Genomic DNA, 20,953 nt, shown 5'->3' with positions numbered 1-20,953 from the left:
ATCACAAATATATCCACATATATATATACAGTTATGCCCTCAACGGGCCAAAATTACAATTATGCCATTTCTAACCTAATTAGGGCCTACATGCTTACTAATACACATAGTCATGCATCTCAGATATTCAAATAGTCATATAGCATACTTTTAATCATTAAATCACATATATTCCAATTATGCCCTCCCGGCACACTAATCAATGCCCTTAAGCCTTATTAGTAAATTTGGGTCATTACAAACTAGTTAACAAAAGTTGGACCTTTGAGAGAACTAAGAGTTGGAGCTCTTCCAGTTTATGAATCTTGTCTAGAAGGAGAAATGACCAAATGTCCTTTCTCAAAAAAAGACAATAGAGCTAAAGAACCTTTGGAGCTTGTACATAGCGATGTCTGTGGTCCAATAAATGTACAAGAAAAAGGTGGGTATGATCATACTTATCTAATGCTTAGGAAATATGAAACTTTTGGTAAGTTTCAAGAATTCAAAGTTGAGGCTGAGAAGCAATTAGGTAAGACTCTTAAAACACTTCGATCAGATCGATGTGGTGAATATTTGGATTTAGAATTCAAAGATTTCATGCTAGAGCATGGTATTATATCCCAACTCACAGCACCTGGAACGCTACAGAAAAATGGTGTTTTAGAAAGAAGAAATACAACCTTGTTGGACATGGTCAGGTCTATGTTAAGCTACTCTTCACTTCCTCTCTCATTCTGGGGATATGCACTTCAAAGGGTGACTTACATTTTGAATGTGGTCCCATATAAGACAATAAGCAAAACACCACTGCAACTGGAATGGAAACAATCCTAGTCTGCACCATTTCCGCATTTGGGGCTGTCATGCTCATGTTCTTGATTCTAGGTCTGAAGTGTGCATTTTTGTGGGCTACACTCTAGAAATAAGAGGTGGTTACTTCTATAGTCCCAAGGACCAAAAGGTATTTGTTTCAAAAAATGCGACCTTCCTCAAACACAATTATATGAATAACTATAAACCTCAGAGCAAGGTAGTATTGGAAGAACTCACAGCTGATAAGATTCCATCACCTTCGTCATTATCATTAAATGATAAACAACAAATCGAGGAAACCCATATTCCTGAAAAGGAAACCCTAGTGTAATGTCGCAGTGGGAGGATTGTGAGAAAATCTGTTCGCTATGAATATGAGGCACATGTCCTTGTTTCTGATACAGACAAGGACAATCCATTAACCTTCAAAGAGGCTATGGATGATCCTAAAAAGGAGAAATGGCAAGAAGCCATGAACTAAGAAATGGAATCTATGTATTCCAATTATGTCTGGGAACTTGTATACCAACCTGAAGATGTCAGGGCCATTGGGTGTAAATGGATATACGAGAAGAAAAGATGTGTAGATGGGAAAGTGGAGACTTTAAAAGCAAGGCTAGTAGCCAAAGGTTACACTCAAAGAGAAGGTGTTGATTATGAGGAAACATTTTCTCCTGTGGTCATGCTGAAATCCATTCGCATCCTGTTGTTGCGGTGAGAACTCGTCAACTAAGTTAAGTTATAAAAATAGTAATGTAGAGATTATCAAAAGAAAAGCTTTAGAAATATAATTAGAAACTCCAAGAATAATTGCAGAAGAAAAATGGTGAACTCATTGTGTATTGATTATGGTGCAATGCTACAGTAATTTTTCCAACCCCCTTCCAAGTGGAAGTGGAATTCCTTTTATAGTGGGCTCTAATGGCCCCTAATACATTGTGGTCCAGGGGACCAAATAGTACGCAAGTACAGTGTCAGGTGTGGTAGCAGAAGTAGTGGTGTCGGCTCTAGCACATGATCAGGGTTTGTGGGAGCACTTCCACTTTAGTACTTGATTGTGTCTCCACTACTTGCCCAGTATGAGTGTTAGAGACTGGCTGGTGAGGACCACAGCAAGTACCTTATTTGTACAACCACTACTTTTCCGGCGTGGGCCTTGTCTCCGTACTCTACTTCCTTTTAGTTTGTAAGTGCGCTCCGTACCTCTCCTGTCTTCGCATCAAATCACTATGGATCCTTCCCTTAGGTCCTTAACCTTACATTCCATGAGACTCACAGGAAGAGAAGTACCCCGTAGGGGGCGTCCTTGCGTTAGTCGATGGTCTCATTTCACAAGACCAATGCCCCGCGGTCCCCATGTGTGTGGGGCTGCGAGACCATCAAGGATGAGGTTGTCCTGCTCCCCAAGATCTTTCTCGTGGCATAGATCCAGATGCGTGAGGGGAGGCACGGTCGCTTGGGGGCCCTGAGATGCAAGCCGAGGCGCGAGGCACACCTACTAAGTGTGAGGCGTCGTTGGTGTGTGGCCCATTGCGTGGGGAATCTCCTAGGGGTGAGGCGCTCCTCCTAGGCACGAGGTGCACTCCCTGGACGTGAGGCGCTCCTCCTAGGCACGAGGCACTATTGACGCGAGGCGCACCCTCCAGGTATGAGGCACCATTGACACGAGGCCCCCCTCCCAGGCGCGAGGCGTCGTTGACGCAAGGCCCTGAGGTGCACGGTCGAGGCAGGGCGAGACACTACTGTGGCCAGGTGGGGTGCGCGAGGCGCTGCTATGGCCAAGAGGGGTGCGCGAGACGATGTTGTGGCCAGGTGGGGCGCGCAAGGCGCTGCTATGGCCAGGAGGGGAGCGCGAGACGCTGATGTTGCCAAGTGGGGCGCGCGAGGCGCTGCTGTGGCCAGGCGAAGCGCACGAGGTGCTGGGCCACTTGGGAGGCGCGAGGCCCCTTGGCCACCTGGGCACGCGTGACCCGCATGAGGAGCGCGCGGGGGTCATTTGGAGCAGGGTCATTTGGAGCAAGGTCGATTTGAGCACTAGTTTGAGGGTTCAAATGGACTTCAAACATTGTTGCTTTGTACCTTCCAGGGACCTTAGGCATGAGAGGTGGGTTCTTTCCCTTGGTGGAATTTGAGCATCCACACTTGCCCCCCAGTCTAGGAGAGGACCTTTAGGTGCTTTGGTAGACTATTCTTTTTAATTCTTATAAATTGGCCTTCATGCAACGCTTATTATTTACACATTACTTCCCTAGCTTAGTGGTACCTAGACCCTTGCTCCTTTCAAGAGGTAAGGGGTTCAATCCCCCACAACCTCACTTTTGCTATAGTTTTTTTCTTTTCTTTTTAATGATGTAAGTTTTGGTCTATTTATGTCCCTTCATATATTTGAAGGCTAACACACCTTTTCTGTTTATTTTTTCCAACGCGTACTTCCGACCACTTGCCTCTATTTGACCGTGACGACGCTTTTGGCCCTCGACCTCCTTTTGACCACGACAGCACCCCATTTTACTTGCTTGAGGTATATTTTCTTTTTCCCTTATGTTCATTGGGTCCAAATTAGCATTACTCGGGATGGGGTACTTTGGCCTGAGCTTGCCGTGAGTTAACCTAGTTGCATGCCCCCTTGTTTATACCCTGTAGTGGATCATTTAGGGTGTTTGTATCTAGAGGTTTTAAGCCCATTCCTTTGTGTTTTGTAGCAATCCTCTCATTTATACGTGAACCCCTTTTTGCTTTCGGGACAAGGTCTCATGGCCAGTGATGGTCCGTTCGGCATACCTTTGGGGGTTGAGTATGTTGACTTGTCTTCAGACTCAGAGTCCCATGAGGAAAACCCTTACCAAGACTATGACTCCTTAAGGTAGGCCCGTATCCGGCATCTTGAGCACATGGCTGAACTTAGGCGTAAAATTTTGGTGGTGGAGAGTGAAATTGACTAGGTGTTGAGAGGAGACAGAGCACCTTCCCCCCTGACCTTAGTGACCATGTAGCGAGCCTTAGGGTGACCCTTTTAGATTTGTAGGGGGAGTTGGAGTTTATGGAGGGACATCTTCTACCTGAGCCCTCTAGCCCATCCTCGCTTGATGACTGTCATGGGGCTGCTTCTGCTTCTCTTCAGCCCTTAGTTTCGATCTTCCCTAGCTTAGCGCTTCCGCAGCCGGTGCCCCGGTGGAAGACTCTTGCTAGGAAGAGAAAATGGAGGGTCAAGTGTTCTGTCTCTTCCTCACCTTTTTCTTTTGGTTTTGTAGATATGCCGAGGGCACGACGACAGGTATCCACCAATGAACCGGATGATGCTCCTTTAATGGCATCCACCCTAGTGTCACATGTGTCAGAAAATAAACTGTGGGAAATTGTGAAGCACTACCGCGTTCCTCCAGAGTACGCTTTATACACTCCTTTGGACACATACCGGGCTAACTGCCCTAGTACCAGCTTCGTGGCCCTTAGTGAGCACATCCTAAAGGTGGGTGGTACCACCCCGTTACACCCGTTCTTCGTTGCGTCCTCAACTACTTTGACCTTGCTCCACTTCAGCTGGCCCCCAATAGTTGGCTGTCCTTGAGCTGCCTTTTTACCGCGTTTGCGGAACTTGTGAAACGTGCTCCTACGGCGCTAGAGGTGCACTTCCTATACAATCTCATGCCCTCTCCCAAGTCCAATTGCTTCTATTACTTGCATAAAGCCAATAACGAGGTCCCTTTGATAGAGGGCTCAGTGTCCAACCCGGGGTCCTGGAAACAGGAATTTTTCTTCGTGAAAGGCCCTCTCTCTGTTCGCGAGCACTTCCGTGCCGCTCCCAGTAAGTACCCTAAGCCACATTTTCTCTCTTCTTCTTTTTGTAACTTATTGTTTTATGACATATGTTTGTGTCAACCATGGTGTGGATTATACAGAGAAATTCGCCGCACCCGTAGTTATTAGGTCGGAAGCGAAAGCTATGAATAAGTTTATCAACGCTGACCCTGCTATGAAAAAGGCTGCGTACCTATTCACCGTGGAAAATCTGAACCTCCACAAGATGTCCCCAGTTTTAGATCCCAGGTTGCTGTGGACCATCCCTGGGTCTAAGAAGATGAAGGCGGCATTGGCTGAGCCTTGCCCGGATGAAGGTGGGGTTGAGGATGTGCCGGAGGAAGCCTCCCTTGAACGCGAGGGACCTCACCAGCTGTCCTCGTCTCCTGGGGGATGCCCTCCTTTTGTCTCCTTCGACCCGGACATAGCCTCCCAATCCCATGACCAGCATGCCATTCCGAGGCATTTTGTTTGCCCCGACCCTGAGGACAATGACGCTTTCCCTCAGGCTCCCCTCGACCCTGGTCCATCGGGGGCTTACTTTGCCAATCTTCCTACACCCCCTTCTGATCTACCAGGGCCTCACTTTTCCAACTTTCCTGCGCCTCCTCCCGTTTCGGTGGGCGGGTCATCTGTCCTTACCCAGCTAGGTGCCCTTGGCTCAAAAGGGGCGCCCTGGGTGAGTCGCATGGCGACCTCTTATGGGCGACGGTACGTCCAAATTGCCTCAGACCTCCCCGAATCTGACTGGAATGGTCTTGGGAGTTTCGCCCTGTCGGACCTTGGGGAGACTTTAACGCGCACTACTGCTTGGGTGAGTTCATGCATCTTGTGTCGGCCTTATTATATATAGATACATATACACATTTTTTTTTTGTTACTTATCATTGCTGTTGTTAACTTTCTTGTGCAGGCCTACACTGTGGCTCAACGGTTTGCCGACTCGGCTCACAATCTTTCTGCGTCGAGTACCGAGAGGGACCACCTTACGACCCGGGTCCAGGAGCTCGAGAGAGAGCTTGGTGAAACCAAGTCTAAGCTAAAAAAGGCTCGGGCAAAACTTTCTGTCTCGTCAAAAAGGAAGCAGAAGGCGGTTTCCAAAGCCATGATGCTGCAGGACAAAGTTACCAGCCTAGAGGGCGAACTCCAGGGTGCCAAGGCTATTGCAGCTGCGTCACAGGAGAGAGTCGCTTCTTTAGAGGCCGAACTCGAGGTTACTAGGGCCGATGTAGCCGCATCGCAGGAGAGAGTCGCTTCCTTAGAGGCGGATAAGATAGCTATTGAGTACAGGTCCATAGAGCGCGCCCTTTACGGTGTGTGGAGGCAGGATCCCAACTTTGATTTTTCTTCTTTTGGCGAGCACGTCGTTGCTCGAGTGGCTGGGTGGAGCGCCCATGGCAGGAGGCCCTGAAGTTGTTATTTCATAACTTCTGTCAGCTAGCCCGCTGTGGGTGTATGCTCATTTTGAGCCTTTGTAATATTATTATTATTACTTTTTTCTTGTAAATCTTGCCATGTTACCAAGACTCCTTTTTTAATATATACATGTGTGATTATTTATCTCTTATTCCTCTGTGTTTGAGGTCTTTTTGAGCCCGTATGATGGGGTTTGGTAGGTTCCCCTGTTTTATTTATCAGGCTAGAGGTCCTTTGGAGCCCATGTGAAAGGGTTCAATGGGTCCTTTTTTTGGTGCCTCTTGATTATTTTTATAAGGATATTTTGACCCCTTGGGTTCTAGCTATCCTTTTATATATTTTTGCGTGCGCTTATTATTTTTTTGCGAGAAGCGTCCTTCTCGTCATTATTCATAGTACTATTTTTGCCCAGTATGAGTGTTAGAGACTGGCTGGTGGGGACCACAACAGGTACCTTATTTGTACAACCACTACTTGTCCGGCGTGGGTCTTGTCTCCATACTCTACTTCCTTTTAGTTTGCAAGTGCACTCCGTACCTCACCTGTCTTCGCATCAAATTACTGTGGAGCCTTCCCTTAGGTCCTTGACCTTACATCCCGTGAGACTCACAGGAAGAGAAGTGCCCCGTAGGGGGCGTCCTTGCGTTAGTCGATGGTCTCATTTCACAAGACCAATGACCCGCGGTCCCCATGTGCATGGGGCTGCGAGACCATCAAGGATGAGGTTGTCCTACTGCCCAAGATCCTTCTTGTGGCATAGATCTAGATGCGTGAGGTGTGGCACGGTCGCTTGGGGGCCCTGAGATGCAAGCTGAGGCGAGGCACTGGGCACCCCCTAGGCGCGAGGCACACCTACTAAGTGTGAGGCGCCGTTGGCGCGTGGCCAATTGCGTGGGGCATCTCCTAGGGGCAAGGCGCTCCTCCTAGGCACGAAGCACATTTGACGCGAGGCGCACCCCCCAGGCGTGAGGTGCCGTTGACGCAAGGCCCCCCTCCCAGGTGCGAGGCGCCGTTGACGCGAGGCCCTAAGGTGCACGGTCGAGGCAGGGCGAGAAGCTGCTGTGGCCAGGTGGGGCGCGCGAGGTGCTGCTATGGCCAGGAGGGGCGCGTGAGACGCTGTTATGGCCAGGTGGGGCGCGCGAGGTGCTGCTATGGCCAGGAGGGGCGCGCAAGACGCTGTTGTGGCCAGGTGGGGCGCGCAAGGCGCTGCTGTGGCCAGGAGGGGCGCGCAAGACGCTGTTGTGGCCAGGTGGGGCGCGCGAGGCGCTGCTGTGGCCAGGCGGAGCGCGCGAGGCGCTGGGCCACTTGGGAGGCGCGAGGCCACTTGGGAGGATACAAGGCGCTAAGCCACTTGGGCATGCATGGGCAAGGCCCCTTGGCCACATGGGCACATGTGAGCCACGCGAGGCGCGCGCGTGGGTCATTTGGAGCAAGGTCGATTTGAGCACTAGTTTGAGGGTTCAAATGGACTTCAAACATTGTTGCTTTGTACCTTCCAGGGACCTTAGGCATGAGAGGTGGGTTCTTTCCCTTGGTGGAATTTGAGCATCCACACCTGTTATCCATAGTTGTCACGTATGATTATGAGATATGGCAGATGGACGTTAAGACAACCTTCCTTAATGGCTATCTTGATGAAAATATCTATATGGTACAACTAGAAGGATTCATCAAGAATGGGGAAGATCAGAAGGTGTGTAAGTTGCTAAAATCCATTTATGGATTATAGCAAGCATCTAGATCTTGGAATATTACATTTGATGAAACAATTAAAAATATGGCTTCGAACATAATGTCGACAAAGAATGTGTATATAAATATCTCAAAGGGAAAGTGTGGTTTTCCTAGTTCTTTATGTGGATGACATTCTCCTCATTGGCAACAATGTAGAGACACTATCAAACGTAAAGAAATGTTTAGTCGAAAAGCTCCAAATGAAAGATTTAGGCGAGGCGAGCTATGTTCTGGGAATCCAAGTCCTAAGGGATAGGAAGAACAAGCTCTTCGCACTTTCTCAAGCTAATTATATAGATAAGGTGCTTGAAAGGATATCTATGGAGAATTCCAAGAAATTTCAGTTACCGACCAGGCATGGAATTACTCTTTCCAAAGAGCAATGTCTAAAGACACCTTAGGAGGAAGAGGACATGAGAAAGTATCCCTATGATTTAGCAGTTGGGAGTCTTATGTATGCTATGTTGTGTACTAGGCCTGACATATGCTATGCAGTAGGGATTATGAGTCGATATCAATCAAATTTTGATTTGGAACACTAGATTGTAGTAAAGCACATTCTCAAGTATCTTAGGAGAATGAGAAATTATATGCTTGTATATTCAAGGGGTGAGTAACTTCTTATTTCCAATCAGACAAAGACAGTCGTAAGTCAACGTCTAGGTCAGTATTCACTCTTGGTGGAGGAGTTGTAGTCTGGAAAAGTATTAAACAATCCAGTATAGCAGATTCAACTGTGGAAGCCGAGTATATAGCGGCTGGTGAAGCAGCTAAGGAAGCGGTTTGTTGAGGAAGTTCTACACTAATCTAGAAGTAGTTCCAGATATGGATAAACAACTAATACTATACTGTGACAACAATGGAGCAGTAGCTAACTCCAAAGAACCTAGAAGCCACAAGACAGGAAGGCATATAGAAAGGAAATACCATCTAGTTAGAGAGATTGTGCACAGAGGTGATGTGACTTTTATGAAGATAGTGTCAGAAAAAAACCTGGCAGACCCATTTACCAAGACACTTCCTGCAAATTCTTTATGGGTCATGTATGCAACATGGTATTAAGGGAGATGCCTCACTTGCTTTGAAGGCAAGTGGGAGATTGTTAGGATTAATGCCCTAAAATCATGTAAAGACATTTTATTGATTTAAATAAATGTACAATTTTATTATATTTGAATGTTATAATTATTGTTTGAATTAATTATAGTGAAAATACCAGTTTGGCCCCTGTATTTTTCTAAAATATGCAATCGACCCCTATGTTTTGTTAAATGACAATTCAGACCCTGTATTTTATAAAATGGGTCAAAATAGTACCCTAGACCCGATTTTGGTCAAAATATTTTCAATTATAAGATCAATTCTCGGATCATTAGTGATGTGATGGGTTCAGAGAAGCAAAGAAAGTGGTCGAGGAGCTGAATTGAAAGATTATATTTGAATTTTTTTTACCAAAATTGGGTATAAGGTACTATTTTGATCCATTTCGTAAAACACAGGGTCCAAATTGTCATTTAACAAAACACAGGAGCCGATCGCGTATTTGGAAAAAACACAAGGGCCAAACTGGTATTTTTCCTTTCATGAATGTCATGTAATCGACTAATGCATGATCATGTTATCAATCAAACATTAATTAACATTTATTTGAATAAATACAATAAATAAACAATAAATGATGAACCGAGTACTATGTGGTATTTCTAAATTTACAACCCTTGAAAAAATAGAAATAAAATTACAAAATAGCATTTGATGTAGTTTGCAAGACTCCAAGAATGCATCTCCTCTCTTTTAGACTTTCTTGCTAATCTTTAGGAATTTAGTTATGCCCAACCAATTAATTAGAAACTAACTTTCTAACTAATTTATTTAATTAAAACTAACTTTTAATTAAACAATCATTTTTGTCGCCTTTTTAATTTAGTTGAAATTAAATAATTAAAGAATCCAATTCAAATAATTATTTAAAGTTAAGATAAAATCTTAACAAACTAAAATATATTTTATTTTCTAATAAAATAAAATAGGATAATTAAACATTTAAATTCAAACAATTTAAAATTTTAATTAAATAAAATATAATTATGCACAAAAATAGAATCTAGTGTTTGGGCACCAAGAATGGTGCCCTAGGAACACTAGGGTCGACGACTGGGTTAGCCATAGGCTCGGGTTGGGTGCCTGTTGAAGACAACCATTGGGCATGGTGCCTGGTTGCGCGCAAGGGACTCAGCCAGGCACATGGGTGCGTGCAGAAGGCTTGGTTAGGCAAATGGGTGCGCGAGGCAGGAGCCAAGCACGCATGGCGCAGGTGCAGCATGCACAGGGGCGTAGGCCGGCGGGCCTTGGGTGCGCATGCGTGAGGCAGCCGCGGGGCTGGTGGCCGAGGGACTCGGGCCATCGACTAGGCTGGTGGCTCGTGTCCTTCTCTTTTCTTATGCAGATTTTTAAAATTTGAATTTCAAAAAATAAAAATTAAAAAAATTTATGCCCTTTATGGCTTACACAGATCTAGAAAATTAAAATTCTTAACTCAACAGCACCATATAATTAACGATCCATCATTCAACCATACATTCAAAAAATATATCCATCCATTCAATATACATATCAACATACATATAAAAAATGCAAGAATTCCACATAGCATGTAATATATATATATGTAGACTGCTCTGGTACCAATTGTTGGTATTAAAAGAGTAACCTAAAGATATGCACCAGAGAATGGGCCAATTTTAAAAAATATTAATACCAGCCAAGATCACACACACACACACACACACACACACACACACACACACACACACACACACACACACACACACACACACATATATATATATTAAATCACATACAATCAAATTAGAGATTACCTCTTGTAGCCTATCAAGTGTCCTCGAATCTTTTTGTATAAAATCAACAATCTTCCTATCCAAGTTCTGAAAGCTCATACCTTGATCTTCCATACCAATTCTCAAACACACAAGGATGTGTGTGGGCATGTAGGATTCAAAAAGTTGATTTATGACTTTCTAGATGTACTCAACACATGAGATCAAGAGAGATTTGATTGAGAGGAGAGGAATTGAACAGTTTTCAGGTTTAGAAAAATTATCACTCCTGTCTTAGAGAGAGAGTCTATTTTTCAATCACATAGAAGATCATATTCCTGAAAGTATCGCTCTATCATTTTTTTATAAAGACAATTAATCTTTATTTTATTAAAAAATAGAATTCAAATTAAAATTGATTTGTTATAACTATTTAATTATTTAATTTAAATCATATTTAAAATGAATAATTAAATAATTGATTAAACAAATAATTTGAAATTCAAAATTCAAATCCCAGGGATTGGGGAATCCCTGTGTGTGGCACCACACTCATTGCACAGTGAGTGTGTCGCCCCACATATTATGGTTTTCCCTATTTTATCATTTGTTTGTTTAATCAACTTTTAAGAATATATTTATCCCAATATAAATATTAGTTGATTCAAAATAAATTTTATCTTAAAATATCAGTTTTAAATAAATAAAAAAATATCATATTTTTGCGAAAAATAATTAGCAATATAAATGTGCAAGTGTACACAGTCGACAAACAAGTAATAAAGTTATTAGTGCGTATCGCCTCCACAGGGATTGTGTTAGCAATAAATTGTGTAAAATCAACATTTAACAAATTGGAATAAAGAAAATGATAATGATTTGATTAAATATTAAAAAAACCTAAGCAAGAAAGTAGATAAAATAAACAAATGAATAAGAGAGCAAGACAATGATGATGAGCTAGAATAACTAATTCCTCCTAAAATGTAAATATGATGCTAATGTTGCAGTAATGTTGTGGCAAACTGGGAATAATTAATCTAGAATTCTAATTTAGTTCATAGGCTTTCGTCGAAGACACTATGGTATCAATTCTCTAATTAAACTAACATATGTCTATGTCAATCTAATTACAAGAATACATTCCTAAGCACCAATTCCAAAGGATTATGCAAGGTAACAATATATGTATATATCGTTACAAAATTAAAATAAAAGAAATTAATCTTGCATCATTCAAGTCTTATGTCTATTAATTATAACTCTTTTCAGCAGCCACAATTAATTCAATTACTCACTAAAGGTGATCAAGCAATAGCAAACATATTAAGCATGAAAAATACTTGAATGAATAAAACTCAATTAGAATTTAGCATCAATAACAACGTACCAAATTCACATATTAGGGGTTCAACAATTATTCTAGCTACAAAGAAAATTAGCTCATACCCAATAATATAAAAATACAAAAATTAATAATATCCATGGCTTTAGAAAATATGAAATAGAAGATAAAATACAAAAAGAGTAAAGAATAACTTGTGTATGTAGATAAATTTTCCCTCTTCTTCCTTCTCCTTCCTTCCTTGTATTTCTTCTCTATTTCTTTCTTTTCTTTTTCTTTTTCTTTTTCTTTTCTTTTTCTTTTTCTTCATTCTCCTCCTTTCTCTCACTTAATGGCTGTTGGTCCTCGTTCTTCCCTTTGTACGTGTGTGTCTACCAAAAAAGGGGAAGATTGATGTGATAAAAAATATTAGGTTAATTCCCTTTCTCTTTTTCTTTCATGTGGGCCTTCCATCATTTTCTTTTATTTTCTTGTTTTTCTTTTAAGACCATGGACCAAAAGCAATTAAGGGTCCAATACCACTTTAATTACTGCTCAGCCCAAATCAAACATTTCCAAAAGCTAAGTTGGATAAGTCATCTATTTAATTTCCCATGTGGGCCTTCCAAGTAGATATCTGGAACAACGTGATGCTGCAGCATCCCAAAATCTTGATTGAACGTCATGCTTTAAATTCTTCTTGAAATGTCCACAGCTCTACCAACCATCCACCAAGACAAAATTCAAATTTTAAGATATATTTTTCAAGAATTAATCTACTATTTAATAATATCTAATTATAATTAATATTTGACAAAACCATAATTAAAATACTACAAAACACCCTAAACTACTATTTTCTTGATAAAAATATAAGTTCAAAAGGATTAAAATAACTCTAATTCCTAGAGTTATCACACTCCCATACTTTTCTCATTGCTCGTCCCGAGTGATGACTCTAACGATAAAAGAAATTAAACAAATAAATCCAACTCAAAACAAGATAAACATACAAAACTACTAAACACTACAAAAGACACACAAATGAGAGGAAATGCTTAACTTAGTATTATGATTAACAAGGGAAATACTCTCCAAAATTTATTAAAAAGATGATGAATGATGATGATGATGCCTCTTGCAAATGCTTTCAACCAAATTCATCAAATGTTAATGATGCTATCAAACTAAAAATCAAGTGTTTCTCCCTAAAGTGTGTACGTAGCTCTTCCCAAATTATTTTCAAATCTCCGCAAAGCAAACTAGCACTAGATCCTAAAGCCTAATAATTGTCTCCATAGGTTGCCTTAATAATACCCTCTCCACTAATGTAGACAAACACTAAACCAAAGATCAAAAGGACTTATTCAAGCTTGTAATGTAAGGCATAGGTGAAGGTGGTTGAAAGAGAAGTCGTTTTTAGTTTATATCACCCTAAAACACCTTAATCTTCCTAGGACCAAAGTAAGAGCTCATAATCATTCCCAAAGAATACCCCATACAATTTGAATATCACTCTTGCCATTATTCATTATTAAAAACAAAGAAAGAAAGAAACACAATACCAAACTTAATTGCTAACTTTATTTATGCAATTTTGTTTTTCATTTTTTTATGGGAGTGCACTCTTTTCTTTGCACATACACTTGTTGTTTTTTTTTAATATACAAATGCAAATATAAAAATGGCAAGAGACACAAGATAAGGCACACTCTCTCCCAAACTAAAACATCAACATTGTCCCCAATGTTGAAAACAAGAAAAGAAAATAATAGAAACACTCACCAAGATGTCACTCAACAAGAATTACGCTCATCTCACCCTCTCTCATTGTGCAACAATCAAATTATAATCTAAAAAGACTAAGGTGCTCAAGGGTATGGTGAAAGGATGCGTATATTGCTAGGCTAATATGTGGCAAAGAAATAAAATGATCGAATAAGCTCAAAGGGGTGACTAGGGAGAAAAAGTATGGCATGGTTGGCTCGAAAGGCTTAAATGGTCCAAAGATGGACTAAATCATGTCCTCAGTTTAGTGATGTCTAGGGTTTTGCGTCAAAGGAACCACTAAGAAATTCTAGAAACTTAGGCTCTCCCAAAAATCTTGCTAGCCTTAAGGTTCAAGAAAAAAAATTGGTCAAGCTATGCACACAAAATAGGGATCAACACTATCATCACGAGTTTTCAAACGCGAGTAACACTCAAGTACTACTAGTCAATAACACAACAAAAGTCAAAGGAATGGATTTTATTTTAATTTTTATTTATATATATGGTTTATCATCGAGCCCCAAATTTAAGCACCACTAAAAGAAAAGCAATTTCCTCTCAAAGACACACACAAAACATATGAACTGAAAAAAAAAATACAAAATGACTCAATTGACTCAACATGAACAAAACATACAAGAATCACGATACATCCACACCCCAAACTTCAAGAGGTACAATTCCTACTCAACACAAACAACATTCACAAAACATAACAACAACACATTAGTGATGAGTAACACCAACACAAACGACATGAACAACAATGAGCAACAACACAATCAGCAGAACAATTAATCAATTCAGTAAAACAAATGGAGAGTTGAGTTGAGAAATGCTCATTTAAAATTTGCCCCAAATCCATAGCTAGATGATTGATTTGCTCTGACCAAAGTGACAAGAAGATTGGAGTTGAATGACCTCTTTTTGTTCACCTACCACACCTCCAAAATATTCCAAAACTCGAATTATTCACTCCAAGTCACCATCTTTCCAAACCTAACTCCTGCACCATAAAATGCAACTCCAAGAACCAAGTGAAAGAAGATAAAAAAAAAACAAGGTAAGCCATTTTTTTAACAAACATAAAAAAAAATCCAATAAAGGAAATACAATGAACTTAACTAATTAATTAAAACAAAACTAAAAACAAAGTTTAGAAACTTGGGTTTCCTCCCAAGAAGCGCTTGATTTAAAGTCATCATCTTGACTTTGTTGAAAAGTGCTCATCAAAGAGCGGCTTTCGCCCATAGAGAGTGGCATAAGCCCTCACTTATGGGTCTTTATTGTGGACGCCCTCAAGCTTGGCGAGATATGGGATTGAAGGGCTCATGTACTCAACTCGACTTACTTTTGATGAATGAGTGTCGTGGAGACTAAGATATGATGCTATTAATGGTGGAGGAGGTGGTGGCTAAAAATGATCTTCATATGTGTATGCTTCCATGACTAGTGGCTTCCAAAGTTGAGAATCGAGGACTTGTTTTTCTTGGAAGTGTTGCATAAGGGGTGGTGGTGGGTTGAGATTTAACTTTTCAGCATTATTTTGCTCAAACATTTTCTTAATATCTTGGGTAGAGATAGAACTTGACAAACTTGACTTCACTATTTTCTCTCCTTTTTCTTTGCTACTTTGGATTGAAGTGGGCTCCTTTTGCCGCTCAAAATTTTCCCAAAGCATCTCTAACTCTTCACCACTTCTCAAAATGACCTCCTCACTTTGCTCATTTCCCCTTGCATTTTCCATTTCACTAAACAACTCTTTGGCCAATAACCCAATTTGATTCTCCAACTTCTTCAAGGATGCATCTTGGCTCTTAATCAAGGCATCATTTTTAGCCATAAACTTCATCATCAATGCCTCCAACAAACTTGATTGAGCCACTTGGTGAGGTTCCTCTTGATTAATTCTTGAAAATCCAAACTCTCATTATTTGGTTCTTGAGTGCAAGTATCAAAAGTTGGCTCCATATTGTTGCAATTTCTCTCCCATACATGGTTGGTCATAGAACAATTCCAATTCCACCATTCATTGTATTCTGCCATGTCTTCAAGCATCCAATAGGCTTCATCCACGGATACTTGGTAGAAATTGGTGGTACCATCTCCTCTTTTTACCCATTCTCTTGTTGTGGCATTCAACTGATTAAGAAAGACTTCAAGTTGACACTCTTTGGAGAAATTGTGATATGGGAACCTCATTAGCAACTCCTTGTATCTCCACCATTGTAACGCCCTACTTCCTTAGAGTCGTTACTAAGTGAGTTTAAAAACGTGCATTCAACTCGCTAATCGAGGATTTAGGTCAAATAGTGTATTTAAGCCATAAACAGAGGAAAAACTTTAGAAATAACTTCATTTCTTTGAAAATCATAAAAGTTAACACTTGGGATCCCAAAATACAGTTTAGAAATATTTACAACATATAAACTGAACCAAGTCAACTAAGCGACAAAGTCTAGGTTTATTTACAATCATTTCCCAAAAATCCACTTGCTGTGGCAGCCAGGCTAGCCAAACATGTACACGCCGCTTCATGCCTGCTACACTCATGGTTGGTTGGCTTTCTCCTTACCCTTACCTGCACCACAGAGCATCTGTGAGCCGAAGCCCAGCAAGAAAACCCACAAACAGATAACATATGCAAAACATACACCAAGTATACAAACTGGCCATCAATAGGCTAAACACATACGGCCTAGCCGTCCCAGGCGCTTTACCAGGCCCTGGGTTCGTGGTCTACACCGTGAGGATATCCCAGGTATCCTTTAGGGACTCGCCCTGGCAACTCGCACTCCATGTGCTCAACGCTGCTCCCATCCCCTTGCCATACTCGGCCTTGCACTCAACGTGCCCAAAGCCGTTCTCGACCCTTTGCCGTTCCTGGCCCCTGCCGACCTCGGCCTACATCGTTCCCGGCTCTTGCCGATCATTCACATTGGGCTCAGCCCTGCATACAAGCTCTATGGGAACAAGGTTTTTCTTACCTGAGTCCCGAGCTCTCCGAGCACCGCTATCCCGAGCACAGCCCTCTAACTTGAGCCTCGCCGAAACCCTAGTCACAACACATTAACAATATCCATCCATCAAGCTCTAATCCATTAAATAACTTTGAGCTGTAACTCTAACCTCCAAGACCATAAATTCTATCAACCCGGGTGATAAAACCCATCCCGAGCCTTAACCATTGAATTCCCAAACCTAAACATCCTTAAAAACACAAAATGGCACTAAGAGTCGCGGCCCTACCCACAAGCGTCGCGGCTAGCCTCGAAACAGAGGCTAGCACCTCACTGACACCCACACGGGCCGCGACGCGCATCACCAAGCGCCGCAGAGCGCGTGAAGCTTCTCAGCCTCCCATGGCTGCGCGTGCACACGGGCCGTGGCATGCCCATCCTAGGGCCGCGACCCTCTCCTCCAAACCCATAATTCTTCACCTTTCTCCTGCATTTTCTTCAAACCAACTCATCCTATAATCAAGCTAGCAGTTCCAGACAACCAACACCAATATTCTAGCCCAGTTTCAACATCAAAATCCATCAAAATCTGCTTCAAAACTCAACTAAAACTCCCAAGAACAAATCAGATTCTACCCACATGCATAACCCAAAAACACAACTGAAATTCAAGCATAATTCCCATAGTTAGAGCTTACCTTTGCTGTGTTATACTTCTGAACTGATTTCCCCAAGTGCCCAGATTTAGCTCCTTAATTCTAACAGCTCAAAATCCTCAATCCTTGACTAATTCCACCAGAATTTTCCTTTAATATGCCTTAGGGAAAATATAGAGAGAGAAGAGGAAAACTTTGGTCGGTTCCCACAAGTTTCTGAATGATTCTTTCCTTTTGTTTTATTTAACTTAATCTATATGGTTACCTCAAGGCTTGGGGTACCCAAATGTCCCCGAGGGCAAAAATGGTAAATTTCCCAAATATTCCCTCCTAGACATTCTAACCTCAAATATATCTCCAAATATTTATTTTCATAACCTGATAACCCCATATAATAACTAATGCCCGAACTACCCCTCGACTCGCCCCAAGTCGGATTCTCAACCCCGTTGTGACATCCTGGCTAACCACTCCCCAGGACTGTCTCAGATCACGCTGCACAGATATATCACATATATATCGCATTTATCACAAATACCCCTAACATCCAGACGGGGCCCACATGCACATTTAACTCAACTAAACATGCATCATTATCATATATTAACATATTAATTCATTTATTGCCCTCCAGACACGCTAATCAAGGCCCTAAGCCCTATTAGCAAATTCGGGTCGTTACAACCATGCTTTGTACAAAGGCTCCAAGTCATGTTGAATGAAATTCAAGAGGATTTGTTGATGTGACATCTCAAGTACTTCACAAGAAATCAATAAACAAAAGTGTAAAATAGAACAAGAAAAAAAATAAACAAAAGAAAAACAAGAGACCAAATTGAAAAGCTATTGATTTCAACAAATAAAATTTCACTGAATTCAATCCCCGGAAATGACGCCAAAAACTTGTTGCAAAAAATAATTAGCAATATAAATGTGCAAGTGTACACAGTCGACAAACAAGTAATGAAGTAATAAGTGAGTTTCATCTCCACAAGGATTGTGTTAGCAATAAATTGTGCAAAATCAACATTTAACAAATTGTAATAAAGCAAATGATAATGATTTGATTAAATCTAAAAAAAAAAACTAAACAAGAAAGTAGATAAAATAAACAAATGAACAAGAGAACAAGACAATGATGATGAGCTAGAATAACTAATTCCTCCTAAAATGTAAATCTGATGCTAATGTTGCAGTAATATTGTGGAAAATTGGGAATTATTAATCTAGAATTCCAATTTAGTTCATAGGCTTCTGTCGAAGTCACTATGGTATCAATTCTCTAATTAAAGTAACATATGTCTACGTCAATCTAATTACAAGAATACATTCCTAAGCACCAATTCCAAAAGATTATGCAAGGCAACAATATATGTCTATATCGTTACAAAATTAAAATCAAAAGAAATTAATCTTCCACCATTCAAGTCTTATGTCTATTAATTATAACTTTTTTCAGCAGCCACAATTAATTCAATTACTCACTAAAGGTGATCAAGCATAGCAAACATATTAAGTATGAAAAATACTTGAATGAATAAAACCCAATTAGCATTTAGCATCAATAACAACATACCAAATTCACATATTAGGGTACAACAATTATTCTAGCTACAAAGAAAATTAGCTCATACCCAATAATATAAAAATACCAAAATTAATAATATCCATGGCTTTAGAAAATATGAAATAGAAGATAAAATACAAAAAGAGTAAAGAATAACTTATGTATGTAGATAAATTTTCCCTCTTCTTCTTTCTCCTTCCTTGTATTCCTTCTCTATTTCTTTCTTTTCTTTTTCTTTTTCTTTTTCTTCAATCTCCTCCTTTCTCTCACTTGATGGTTGTTTGTCCTCGTTCTTCTCTCTGTACTGGTGTGTCTGCCAAAAAAGGGGAAGGTTGATGTGATAAAAAAGTGTTATGTTAATTCTCTTTCTCTTTTTCTTTCACGTGGGCCTTCCATAACTTTCTTTTCTTTTCTTGTTTTTCTTTTAAGACCAATGGACCAAAAGCAATTAAGGGCCCAATACCACTTTAATTACTGCTTAGCCCAAATCAAACAAATCCAAAAACTGAATTGAACAAGTCAGCTATTTAATCTCCCATGTGGGCCTTTCAAGTAGATATCTGGAACAACGTGATGCTGCTACGACGCTTCAGCATCCCAAAATCCTGATTCCACTTCAAGCTTTAAATTCTTCTCAAAATATCCACAACTCTACCAACCATTTGTCAAGACAAAATTCAACATTTTAAGATATATTTTTCAAGAATTGATCTAATATTTAATAATATCTAATTATAATTAATATTTGACAAAACCATAATAAAAATACTACAAAACACCCTAAACCACTCTTTTCTTGATAAAAATATAAGTTCAAAAGAATTAAAATAACTCTAATTCCTAGAGTTATCACATATACTAAATAAGATATTTATTATTCTCTCTATATATATTAATCCAAACAAGATTAATATTAATTTTAACCTATAGTTTTTTAATATAAAAACTATATAGTTAATTAATTATTAATTCATAATTAATCAATTACCTATAACTATCATATATGTAACGCCCCGATTTCCGGAGACGGTACATAGGGAGTCCGTTTAAAAATAATAAACAATAAATAATTTAAGACACTAAAAGAAAATATTTATTTAAAATTTAAATAGACCATGAGATCTCATTATTTAAAAATAAAAATGTTGGACGCTAGGTTTAACAACAACAACAACATAAAGAAAATAACAGTTCAAGTGTGAAAATTTAAAACATGACATTCATTTAAAAAAAAAACATACAGTAACTGGAGCCCAGCCTCTAACATGTCTTGTCCATGCCTCGAGCCTCCACCACTCACTGCTTTACTTTTCCTTTACCTGCACACAGAGTACCCGTGAGCTAACGCCCAGCAAGAAGAGCTATGTAGGACATAACTCCCCAAACTAGAAAACATAAACATTCAACTAAACATAAATAAACATCATAAGCATAATAATCATCGTGCGATATATAAGCAACATATCACACTAACATAATGTGTGTTACACTCACACACATAAATACTAACAAGTCATGTTGATCGGACATGAAATGTAATCGGCCTTGCTGTGTTGTACTCACACTCGGCATTCGGACGGTGGCACCTAGTCTAGCCTGCGTTGTACGCACACTTGGTCATTCCCTTGAGACATCGTTGCCCTGCCTGTGATGTACCCACACTCGACAGTTCCGTGGTGGCATCCTATTATCCTGAGTTATACACACCCAAGATAATTCCTACAAGTGCTATACTCACACAAGCAGCTAGAATCTAGTAGCACACCTACTCTATCATCTAAGCATGTCTACTAACTAAAATACCTAGCACCATCTTCATGCTAACCAACCTAATGCAACAATTCAGGTCACAAATATAATTACATAATTAAACAAATAAGAAAACAAGGTTGTACGCATAACGTACACCCTGTGCACAGATGTCCACTCTTCTTACCTTAAAGAGTAAACTGTCTGCTGACGTGTCTCGAACCACTTGCTATGTCACATCAACGACCGCTAGCTCCTCCATAAATACCCAGATCAGGTTCGTCGGAGCCTCGCCAGAGCCTCGCTGGAATCTTCTTCTTCTCTGTCGCTGGCGATATTCTAACTTC

This window comes from Humulus lupulus, chromosome 5, assembly GCF_963169125.1.
Source record: "Humulus lupulus chromosome 5, drHumLupu1.1, whole genome shotgun sequence".
NCBI classification, from domain to species: domain Eukaryota; kingdom Viridiplantae; phylum Streptophyta; class Magnoliopsida; order Rosales; family Cannabaceae; genus Humulus; species Humulus lupulus.
Note: the sequence above shows the minus strand (reverse complement) of the source record.